At 41.9% G+C, this 10319-nt stretch overlaps 1 long non-coding RNA gene across 1 annotated transcript; it reads left to right on the top strand.

Annotated features, from left to right (window-relative positions):
- The first annotated feature begins 5702 nt into the window (after nucleotides 1–5702).
- Nucleotides 5703–7221, top strand: LOC130457426 (uncharacterized). The gene is made up of 2 exons (XR_008916643.1): nucleotides 5703–6493; nucleotides 6942–7221. It is a non-coding gene; the product is annotated as an uncharacterized LOC130457426 (long non-coding RNA).
- Nucleotides 7222–10319: the final 3098 nt, after the last annotated feature.

Raw genomic sequence — 10319 nt, 5'->3', positions numbered from 1 at the left:
GAGACCTGTGCGCTGGAATCAGCCTCTTTAAGGATGTCCCGAATCAGGCCATAAAAGGTAAAGAAATCCTCAGGGATGGGCTGACCTGAGCGTGCAAAATCATTAAGGTCTCGGCCAACCTTATCCCAAGTTAGGGGGTGAATGCCAGGGCCATGGAGAATGAGCCACGGGCAGCGTTGTTCAATAAAGGAGAAGAAGCGCAACAGATCTCTTTTCTTAACTTCTACATTGCGCTCTTTAATTCTTTCTTTTAATTCTTTTATAAACAGAGCTTCCTTAGATAGTGTTTTCCCCATTTTCAGTCACACACAAGACTCGCTTCCCTGGTTTCCTGGCCGCCGTGCTCGCGCAGGGTCGAAACCGCAGTAGTCCCAGGTCAACACTCAGAAACAGGTCAACGGCAGTCGAACCGCGAGATCAACTCTCCACGAATTGGCCTCTCCCCTTTGGTCAAAGAGGGGTCCCTTATATTTGAGCGTAGGCGTGCCGTATAAGCCCCGGCCAGGTTCCCCAAAGGGGCGCCCTATTACTCGTATATATAAGGGGACTGTTATTCCGTTGCCATCAAAACACACATACATTCAACCATTCACACAATGGGGTTTGAGAGGGAGATATGAATGGGACAACTTACCGTTCCTCGGGATCGTCCGATCCCTACCCGTTACTGTAGCCTCGGTTTCGGCGCCGAACTTTTCCTCAGTTGTCCGGTGGTCGCTTGGGCCCCACGTTGGAGCGCCAGATGCTAGGGACCAGCCCCTTACGACCCCTGAGAGGGGAGGGGGAGAGAGAGAAGGAAAGGGGAAGAGACAAGGAAGGTACGGACAGCTCTCACATGGTATGCAAAGAGGAGTCGTTTATTGAAGCAAAAGCATGGTATATATATATATATATATACTGTGGCTAGGAGGACAAAAGGGTAGGAGGAATGCAGGCACATTTGGTGTCAGAGGGGGATTTACAACCTAAGAGGAATGTAAGTACATTTGGTGTCAGGGAGAGGGGGTTTTACAACCTACACCTGGAACTAGTTAGGGAAGACATCCTGTTTTAAGGGAGGAAGGGAGGTATGTTTATGTTTGCAGTATTTCTAGCCTGTTGTCAGGTTCTATACATTTATAGATATTTTTCTTAATAGAATGGAAACTCCTTTTTAGTAGAGATTGTTTCCTTCTTGGTATTCAGACCCCCCAGCATCTAGTACAGTTTCTAGCATATACTAATAGGTGTTTAATAAATGCTTGTAAAGGGAAAAAAATTCTGTTTATGAATCTGAAGAGAAAGAGTATTTCATGTGAAACATCATAAACTCACCCTGAGTTGATTTAGAGAAACCAGAAGGAGAATCATCAAAAGGGGGGAGGCAAGAGGGAGATGAAGGGAGAAGAAGGAGGAAGGGAGGTATAGAGTGAGAAGGGTAGACAGAAGAAAGAAGATAACTGCCTGATCAGTTACCAATCAATATAGTCCCTTATTATTATTTATTACAATTCTAACTTAAATTTACGTTCTGTTTTACACATAGATTGATTGAATCCCTATAATAAATAATCTTATGCAGTATAAAAGGATAATCCTCTGATCTTTTTTTTTAAACCCTCACCTGTCTTAGAATCAATAATGTGTATTGTGGGCAGGAGAATGGTAAAGAATAGGTGATGTGGGTTAAGTGACTTGCCCAGGGTCACAGAGCTAGAAAATATCTCTTTTATAGATGAAGAAACTGAGGTTGGGAGGTGTTAAGTGGCTCACTTCAGGTTACAAAACTAAAAATTCAGTCCACCTAGAATTTATTGAATACCTACATTGTGCTAGATGCTGGGGATAGAAAGGCAAAAATAAAATGGTCCTTACCCTCAGGGAGCTTACATTCTACTGGGAATGATTCTAAGTATCTTCTGGCTCCTCTTTCAATGCTCTTTTTACTGTAACATGCTGCATGAGTTAATAAAATATAAAATATAATTATTTTATTATTTATCTTATTATTAATAAAATATAATTATCACACAATTACACATTAGACATTAATGTCATGAAGTGCTCTTTTTGGAGGATATGAGGAATAATTAAGCCTTCTCTCTTTTTCTTAGGAGTAAGGAAGTGTAAACACTGGGGGAAAACTAGCTGGATTCCTAGCTGAATTCCAGACATTCACAGTAGTTCCTTTCATGATTTGTCCAAAATATCATTTGGTCGTTTCTATGGGTCCCCATCTGCTGGTGGTGTAGTAATACCAATGGGGGTTCTATGGCAGGTATATATGGGGAAAAAACCCCCACCAATTTTTCTTTGCTTCATTTTTCACTTAGACTAAAGGGCCCTTCTTATGGAAAAACCAAGGCCAATTCTGTGGAACCATACTTAGGAAGATGTGGAATTCCCTTGTGAATCACTATCTTCACCAGCATATTTTAGATTTAGATTCTCTTTTCCCATTGTCTCCACATTCCCTCTTCTTTCCTTCTTGCTTATTCTCAAGGAGGAGGAGACCAAGTCTAATCTTAGGCTATTTCTCATTAGTTACGACTTTCCCTTGCATGTGACTAACTATATCTAGCTTCTAAGTTCTTTCTGGCTAATCACAGAGGCTCAAAAAAAATAGAGGTGGATGGGGCAACCAGGATCCTTATTCTTTTGGGAAATATAAGAGGAAAGAACGATTCCTTGTTCCTAAAACTAGACCTAAATGAATCAGTTCTAGGGGTATGGGCATGAACCTGATTCATAAGAGAAGGCAGGAGGGGAAGAATTCCTAGTAATGCTGATGCAAAAGTCTTTGATTCGTATGATCCTCCAAGTATCCTTTAGAAGGGTCCACCATGTTTTTCTTAAGTGACAGAATGATATCCTCCAATACAAGTGATGGAGTCAGCTGGTAGAACAGTGAATACAATGGTCTTATTCAAATCATGGACTTAAACACTTTCTGGCTATATGCCCTGGGAAAGTCATTTTATCTCTGATTGCCTCAGTTTCCTCAACTATAAAATGGGGATAATAATAGCCTCCAGGGTTGTTGTGAGATTCAACAGTGCCTGGCACTGTTATTCCATTTTCTATTTCTTTGATTAGTTGCCCATGGAAATGGGAAGCAGGGTCTAGATCAGATGACCAACAGTAGATGTGGCTGATCAATATGAACACCCTGTGTCCTGGAAAGCATCCCATGAAAGTTAATAGCTAACACTGATATTATGCTTTAAGCTTTTTAAGGAACTTTGGGTAGGTTGTCCCATTTAAACCTCATCCTGAATGGAAATAGATTCTGACCAAGGACACAAGTAATACCCAATGAAATTATGGGAAATATTGTGATTATTGCAACCAAGGAATAATGTTCTAAATTGACTAAATAAATTAATTAAAAAAAATAAACCTCATTCTGTATGGAAATAGGTTCTGATCAAGGACACAAGTAATACCTAATGAAATTATGCGTGGGCTGCTGGAAGGGTGGGTGGAGGGGAGGGAGGGAAATATTGTTATTATTGTAACCAAGGAATAATGTTCTAAATTGACTAAATAAATTAATAAAAAAAAATAAACCTTATCCTGAAAGCTTAGGGCTGCTGTGATCATTCTGCAGAAGAAACAGAGGCTGAGAGAGTTGGGGTGACTTGCCCAGTGCTCCTATCTTTTTTCTCCCCTCAGTATGTTGGTAGCCTGTTCTGCTATGGAAATTGCATGTGGGGTAGGACTTCCCATGGCTTCTGTGGCTTTCTTTGACATCTGGCGCCATTTTGCATCTTGGTTTCCCCTGAACACCTGTGGTTTTGTTTCCCCCAGTCAAACACTCTCATGGGATGCGGCGACTCTTTCACAGCTATTTTCCTATAAGAAGTAAACTTACAACACCTTTGGGGACGTGGGAGAAGGCAGCTTATTGTCGAGGCACCTTATCTTAGATCCTGAGAATTATTTTTTCTTTATGAACATTTTTTATCTGGGAACACATTTGGAACTTATGACAGAATTGCTTTGAATTTCATGCACTGGAACACAGTTCATTCTTGAAACAGAAGGGGGCATTCACGACTAAGCATACATTTCCCCTAGCTTTATAGACAGCAGTATTCGAATGTGCAGGAGCTTGTATTAAGATTAATAGACGATCCCCAGGCATTTTGTAAATCATATTTAGACATGGTGGAGTATAATTAAAACTAATGCAATGAACAAACACTTAAAGTATTCCTAATTCTTAGAGTGAGAGTGCAGCTCAATAACAATTTGGGAAGGTTGCAAGGATTTAAGCAGCAAGCTTCTCTCTCAATATTTATATTTATAGGACACGGAGGAATATTACTTTCCATTATATCAGATTTTCAATGAGGAATTTGTTATATATGTATGTATGCTGGGGGGGTGTTGTGGAACTATTTATTGCTGGAATTCCATGTGAATTCTTGTTCGTTTTGTCCCTTTGGAGGGCCTGTATTTGTCCGCTGCAGTGATTTCTAGATTTATTTTCTGCAGCAATAAAGTATGGTCATATGGAAGGCCCGTTCCACCCTGGCCTGAGACATCCCCTTTTGCTGCAGCAAAGATAAGTGTCTCCATTCTTGTACTCTCTGACAGTTTGGGGTCTCCCACCCTGAGGGGAAGGAGGATTCTTAGGCATGTAGCCACCTTGATCCTGGACACTTGATTTCATTATATCTTCTCCTTCTCCTGGGTACCAATGGACTGCATCCTGGTCATTAGCCTACAAGAAGTCTTCAAGACATAGATGCTGCCAAGCCCTCAGTGCCTTTCTTACAGGGAGGGGAAAGAAACACGGGAACAACTTACCAAGGGTCTCTTGCTTCTGGGACTGGGCTGCCCCGCTGTACCCCAAAGCCTTCTCTGTCTCCTCCTCCCATTTCTCCCCTACAAAAGCTCTTTGTAACTTGCAGTATGTTCCTGCCACCTCTTCAAAGAGAGCAGCCCCAGATCCTCCTCCTTTTTTCTTTCCATATTCTGGCTCCATCAGCACCAGGCAGAATTTAGAAGCCCTCCTACCTGGAGCAGCTACTTTGAGGAACCATGGCTCAGGGGCAGCCTCCTGGGGAATGGGGTCCCTGAAAAAGTCCAGTAAGCAAGTGAATATGGGCTCTGAGCTAGATCCTGACCAGGGCTTGAAATGGCTGCTTTGGGGCATGGCAAAGAACTTAATGTCTGCCAGTCAATGCCTGGGACCCATGAGCAGGATTACTTTGCTTCTGTTTTGGAACAAATAGGATTGAGCCCCTTGTCAACATGGAATCTAGAAACCCCAAATGTGTAGCCTAGTAAGATTGGATGAACCCCAAGTTTTACCCAAAGCTTGTACTTGTTCCTTGTTCCCATCTGGAACAAGGCCTTGGTCAGTCTTGCTGGAAAGAAGAATGCAGAAGAATGAGATAAGCCTGTCAATGCTGAGGTCCTTTCATTTAAAGGAAAGCTGCAAAGGGAAACCTAAACTAGAGACTGCCAAGAAACAAATGGCAGGAACAATGTGGGGAAGATACTGGGGCAGCACACTGCCCTCTGATCTTTTACTTTGATGAGATCAATAGTTCCGAAGTGGGACCCCCTTGCAGCGAACCTGGGACTCACACCTCCCAAGTGGACTGAGGATCAATTCATCAATTAACAACCATTTTTTAAAATTTATTTTTAAATTTATTTATTTTTATTTTTTTCTATTTGAATAAGTTTATTTAGTCAATGTAGAACGTTATTCCTTGGTTACAATAATCACATTATTTCCCTCCTTCCCCTCCACCCACTCTTCCCGCAGCCAATTTCATTGGGTATTACATGTTGTTGTTTACACTAGGATGTTCATTTAGAGTCTACATCCCCAACCATATCCCTTCGACCCATGTATTCAAGCAATTGTTTTTCTTCTGTATTTTTACTCCCACTGTATTTCCTCTGGATGTGGATAGTGGTTTTTCTCCTAGATCCCTGCATATTGTTCAGGGACATTACACTGCTACTAATGGAGAAGTCCATTACCTTCAATTGTACCACAGTGTATCAGTCTCTGTGTACAATGTTTTCCTGGTTCTGCTCCTTTCACTCTGCATCACTTCCTGGAGGTTGTTCCAGTTCCCATGGAATTCCTCCACTTTATTATTCCTTTGAGCACAAATTAACAAGCATTTATGCTTTGATGTTCCCGGTATTATACTAAAATCTGGGATTCCAAAGCAAGGCAAAATTCGTTTATCTTTTTTTGTCTTTGATCAAGAAATGGAAACTGTGGACAGTAATAGAGGACTGAGGATCCTCCAGGAAGGCTTCAAATTCTTGAACCCTGAGTATCTGAACCCAATCTTAGAGACTCATTTTAGTTTCACATACTGGCAACCCCATGGTCCTAGGAGAGGGAGGCCCCAGGTCAAGGAGTATAAGGTCTTGAGCTCCAGTCTTCTAAGGATAGAATGGGATTTCCTGAAACGTACCAGCCTCCTAGCAACCTCACCTGGGAGAGCTCTAAGAGCCAAACTTCTAGAGAGAAAAGGTGGGATTTTGTGGACAATGGCAAGTTTGTAGAGAGTTTGGGGACAGCCTTTTAGATAAAGGGATAGGTTTAGAGGGAGGGGGGTTTAATTCCTGGGTAGTATAGATCTCAGGCACAATTGTCTCTAGTAACTTTACAATTGAGAATTCCAGGACTCAGACTTTCTTTGGGGTAGTGCTAGCCTCTTGGGAAGAAGAGGATGGTACACCTGATTCCACAGCTGGAGGACTGTGATATGGAGGAGAAAAACACTTGGATTTTGCCATCTGCTATTATGATGAGTTATCTAAATTGGGCTAGTCTTGACATGGGCACTGTACCCCAGAAACCCAGGCCAAGTATTATCAGGGAAAACTCCCTTGCCTTTGCATCCTTGGGACTCTTAACCTAGAAACACCCAATGACCCCACCCAGGGTCCTGAGATTTTTACCCTTTTTTGTCCTCTAGATTTAAGGTGGACAAAGAAATGAATCTTTATGCCTCCAGGCAGACCCCAGTCAGAAGACCACCCCACCCCAGGACCTAGCATCTAAAGAATATATAAACCCCAGAACTGATGTCGTCTGGGGGACAGCCTCTCCATTCATGCTGTCCCCAGGGGGGAACAGCCTTTCCTTTCATGCTGTCCTCCCAAGGAACTGCTCTCCATCTTGCTGTTCTACCTTGCTATCCCCCTGGCCACGCTCAACATTACTTTCTAAATTAATAAATCTCTTTTTGTTTTTAAGCTAAGTTTTGGAGTCATTGCATGCTTGCAAAAGGCATCCTTCCCGAACCCAAAAAGGGTATCCTTCTCTGCCTATAACAGTCTGATGGGAAGAAGATTGCCCCTTCTAACAACCTTTCCTTTCCAAGGGAAGGTCCTTTCTGAAGGATCCCAAGTCTGTTGGGATCTAAATTCAAGCCTTTAGAGAACAAAATAAGGCTGGTGGCCTGGATCTCTAAATGAAAGCAGGAGTCACTAGAATACCAGGAAGGAGCTTTCTTTAGCAAACCCAAGTTTGTTTCCCTTCTAAGGAATCCAAACTACCAGGTGGAACTCAACATGAGGGACTTTGAAGTGACTTCCCTGATAGAAAGATGGGGCTCACCAAAAAAGGAGAATTATACCAATTTTTTTTGAAGAGGAGGCTACTCTGTATGTTTTCTTCATTTTCTATGGGATGAAATAAAAGCTGTCCTATACCTAATATATATGATTAGCTTGAACACTTGCACAGGGTTTTTATCTACAATGAACCATGAATTATATCAAGTTCTATATTTGAGCAGTATTTTGAGATTTTCAGAAGAAACTTCAGGAAGAGACCTAATAAGCCAAAGAAATCGAATTTTAGGGCTCTGTTTCCACTATTGATGTATCAAGAGTAGAAGTTGACCTGCACTCAATGGATGCACAGTGTAATGTTAGCCAGCTGATTTCCACCATAACTTTGGAAAATGAGGAAGGAGTTACATTTAGAATGAGTCTTTCTCAATATCAAATCTGCAGGAACTTCCTCTCCTGAGTCACTGGTCTGAAACACAGTAAGAATTCAGTTAATATTTCTCAGGCTTCATTTCTAGTACAATATCATCCAGGTACTATTATTATCCTTATCTTTTAGCTGTATAACTCTGGGCAAGTCATTTAACTTGTGTTTTCCTTAGTTTCTTCAACTGTAAAATAGGAATAAGAGAATCTATCTTGAAGGGTTGTTGTGAGGATCAAACGAGATATTCTACTTAAGGTAGGCATTCTATAAATACATATTCCCTTCTCTTCCACCTCCACTTTCTTCTCTCCAGTTAGGCATCTCCAGTTCCTGCAACTGATCCTCGTATGGCATGATGCTGTGCTTCTTCACCACCCTGGCCAATCTCCTCTGGATATTCTCCAGTTTGTCAATATCCTACCTAAAGTGGTATCCAGGGCCAACAAAATGCCAGAGATGCACATATCTGACACACTTTTTAACAACCTTTCTTAATTCAGGCTAAGATTGCATTGATTTGTTTTGGCTGCCAGGTCCCACTGAAAACTCAAATTGAGCTTGTGGTCCAAGACCCTCAGCTCTTTTTTACAAGACGAATTTCCATATAATCACATGAGTTTCTTGGTGTCCTATAGTTGAGGAACATTTATACTAGAATATGTTGTGTTGAATATGTCACTGAGTGTCCCTGAAAATACCAAACCGTGACACTTTGTAGTACTGTCTTTTGTCCATTTTCATATACATGAAACAGAGCTGGAAGTTTAGATGCTCTGAACTCAAACCTAGTCGAACAAGAGAACAAATAGGAGGATATGAGTGGAAAACTTGGGTGGGCTCAATCAGCAGAGACCAGGCTACCCTGATAGGAAGGGCTGGGGTTCAGGAGGGGTAACCAAAGAAAAGATGTACTACAGAAAAAGCAGAGGAGCTCCTGAGAGCCCGGAGGACATCAACACAGAGCTGAGCAGTAACTGAAAGGGATGTTCTTCTGAGGAAGAGAGCTCAGAGGAGCCCAAGAGCACTTCCACCAGACAAGAGAACAGCAACAAGTGAGGATGGCAGTTAGAGATGAGTAGCCTATAGGAAGTCCTGGTTAATTGAACAGACTCAGAGGAACCACATTTAGTGAGAAGTCTTCAGGTAGAAAAAGATGGGTCACTGTATTGATGTAGAGATGTAGAGAGGGACCAAGGGCTTTTCTACAGGGTGCTGACATCTGGAATATTTGTTTCTTCTCCCTAGTGGCACAGGGACAGCCAAGGACTGGGAGGTGGGGAGGAGGGCACGCTTCCCTGATGTCCACATTCTAGGGAAGGAATACACCCCTCATCCTCACAATCTCTCCTGGCTTTGAGCTGATACCCCTTCTAGAGTCCTGTGGACATCACAGTGATGCTTGGGATGAGCCAGGATGGGCAAACACAAGCCTTGGGGTATCCCTTGGGATATGAATTCTGTCTGTTCTCCCCCTCCTCCACTGAGTCTGACAATTTTGACTCCAGGGCCATAATGAGTTGTAGTTCTGCGTGGTTCAAAGTGCACTCATTTGAGCGAGGATGCCATGGACTTGGGAAGTCACAGCAAGTGGCTTTGGTTTTTTCGGTGTTATTTATAATACATGTAACTGCTTCGGATATATTGTGGCCTGTGCACTTGCAAGGTCAGAGTTAGATGGTCCTTTACTTTTTCCCAGGAGCCTTGGAAAACCTTCAGGGCTAAAAGCAGAGACTATTCCCCTGAGCTAAAAGCAGAAGAATATCCTCTAAAGGCTGCTGGAGCTTTTCGTCCTTACAAAAAAGGTAAAGAGGAGAACAAAGGAAGATAATGGTTACCACTTTCTACTCTACCTAAGCACTTTGAAACTGTTACCAAACCTTTGATCTTCCCTATAGGATCATAAGATTTAGAGCTAGAAAGACTTTCGAAATCATTCAATTCAGGAGTTCTTAAATCTCCATTTATGTCTCGATCCCTTTGATAGTGCTGTGAAGCCTATGGACTTTTTCTTAGAAAAAGGTTTTTAGATGCATAAAATAAGATACATAGGATTACCAAGGAAACCAACGGACAGTGAAAATAAGGATGTATTTTCCCCTCAAGTTCACCCTTCACACCACAATCTATTGAGGGGTCTGTGAACCCAAGGTAAAAAAAATCTCAACTCTCCTCATTTTATGGGTGTGGAAGTTAAGAATCAATAGAATTTAATTTACCTCTTTAACTTCCATAAACAATATGTAGTGGAAGTTAGAATTTGAACCCAGATTTTCTGATTCTATTATAGCAGAGCTGTCCCAGAGGTGTGGTTTTTATAGAATTTCTTTGCTAGATAGAGAATTAGATTTAG

The sequence above is a fragment of the Monodelphis domestica genome, chromosome 1 (genome assembly GCF_027887165.1).
Source record: "Monodelphis domestica isolate mMonDom1 chromosome 1, mMonDom1.pri, whole genome shotgun sequence".
NCBI classification, from domain to species: Eukaryota; Metazoa; Chordata; class Mammalia; order Didelphimorphia; family Didelphidae; genus Monodelphis; species Monodelphis domestica.
The sequence above is the reverse complement of the archived record's forward strand: the minus strand, read 5'-3'. Positions and strand labels throughout refer to the sequence as shown.